The sequence below is a fragment of the Prionailurus viverrinus genome, chromosome D1, assembly GCF_022837055.1.
Source record: "Prionailurus viverrinus isolate Anna chromosome D1, UM_Priviv_1.0, whole genome shotgun sequence".
Lineage (NCBI taxonomy): Eukaryota > Metazoa > Chordata > Mammalia > Carnivora > Felidae > Prionailurus > Prionailurus viverrinus.
Window position 1 is genome coordinate 1,670,609 of NC_062570.1, and position 2,322 is coordinate 1,672,930.

Consider the following 2,322-nt stretch of genomic DNA (forward strand, 5'->3'; position numbering starts at 1 on the left):
TAGCAACTAGGCAGAAAGGACACGTTTTGTTACGGAAACACTGGAGTTCCAAGAGAAATGTTTCAGCGCGAATAGGCTTGTGTGTCCTGAATCTAAGCTACTCTACATAATATGTAGCCTTAGAAACTCTAGTTCTCTTAAATCTCCGCTCCTTTCCTCCCGTCCTTGCACGAAGTGAAGGCATTCAATACTGTTAAGGGTAAAATTTTGGTTTACTAGGTGAAAAGGCATTTAAGAAAAATACTCCTCAGGGTCAAGCTAACATCCCACAGAAGGCCCTCGTGCTCCAGGTTAGGAAACACTCATCGAGGGTACTTCAAACAGACTAAAATCCAAATCAGCAAAACCCACACATTACACATGAAAATACTATCACTATCAAACATGTTTTGTCAAGAACTGTATGGGCAGCATTTAAAAAAGAAGAAATCATTAGACCATAAAAGACACTGTAACGTAGACTCAGATCAGCACATAAGCATATACTGGTTTTTTAAATCTCCCACTCAGGTAAAATTATGGTAGCTGTTTAGAGACCACACTGTGTGACCTGAATCCCCGGCAATTTCCTAAAGACACCAGGCTGCGTCAAGAATTACTGGCTCCAAGAGGTAACCGGACAACAGCTGAGAATCCACACCCGCTCTGCTTCCTTCCAGTTGTATGACATCAGTATGCTCTTCTAGAAGAAGCAAGTCCTTTCCAACCATATAGCACCAGTGAGGATTTCATCCTATACGAAGAAAGTAATTCTGAAAACTGTACAGCAGGATTCCTGGGAAAGCACTTGAAGCTAACTAATAAAAAGGACAGCAGGGCAGTCAGGAGACATTTATACACCGTAGGCTCCTTACTACTGTCCTTTGCTTAGCCACTAAATGTCTTCTCGTAGATCTTCCAATAAGTTAAGTTGTTCAAACCTAACTTAAGAAATGAAAACCAAGGAACGAGACCACACCCTGACTGATGAACTAGTAAATGAGCCTCCAAAGCAGGCGACTGCTGGGACTCTACGGAGGCACAAGATCTAGAAGGAGGAAGAGTGCAAAGCCAGCCTGGCCTAGACAGGGTCGGGCTGTTGACTTTAGGGAAAAAAAGTTTCATTTTAATTTTCAAATTCCAAAGTCTAAACGTACTTCGGGTTAAGTACAAAGTAAATAGTTTCGTATGTGTATTTTTCAAGTCATCCATATGTTCTGAGTGTTCCTTATTAACGAAGATGACAAAGACGTTACTATTACTTCAAAGGCTATAAATTGACAACTTGGAGGATTTCACTCAAATCCTGTTTTTTGAACTTAAACACAAGTGTTCAACATCCTTCAAGTTTAGAAGTTGTGCCACGGAGGAAAGAGTCGGTTAAATTATAAAGATTCAAATGTCTGAAAATCTGAACACTCATAAATAAACTTGATATTAAAACGTCACTCATGAATGTTAAATCGTAACACTGTTAGTATATGCTCTGTTCTAATAATTCACTGATTCTAGTACTTCGGAGGAGCATTTCAGGAAAATTATCCAGATTTTTAAGACATTTAGGAAAAAAAAAATGTTCTTTGTTGTTAGACCAGGGTTTTACAGAGTCGTACAAGCAATTTCATTAAAAGTCAAGACAGTATTCATTTTCTCCCAGCTCGTTAACCAAAAAGCAAACAAACCATAAGAATCTTTATATCTGATTCTCCCTTAAGGAGTCAATACTGAAAGTCACTCATGCCAGTAGAAATGTCCTTATGGAAAAATAATCTATTTACTTCCTCCATTCACACAATGAAATTAGGCATGCTGTTGGGGATATGGCCGGACTGTGAATGTGGACACTTCTCGTGTTACTGGGACGTCGGGTGGTTTGAAGAGCAGCATCCAAACAGCCCTGCTCCTGGCCCAAAAGACGCCTTTGATGTGAATTAGAAAGGCTGTCCTTTCCTCAAGAGACTTTATCGCTAACATTTAGAAACTCGTGATAATTAGCAACACAGTGATTGTACCAATGTAACATGGTGCCCTTGAGTTGTGCACCACTCTCCATATCACAAGATGATCATACAACTTCAATATTGGTCATGATTCTCTCAAAAGGCTCATTTGGAGACCATTAATACATGAACCTTGCCCTTTCAAATAGAGATGGAACTTTTAAACTTTTAAAACTTAAGTCACATTAAGAATATACATACAGTGCTGATTTACACTAATTGATAAAACTATTTAATGGTTAGGAAACAAAACAGCTGGACATAACATATCCAATTCTAAACTTTTCAGATAAAGTATGTGCATAAGACCATGGTACTTTCACAGAAAACCAGAGCTGAAAGC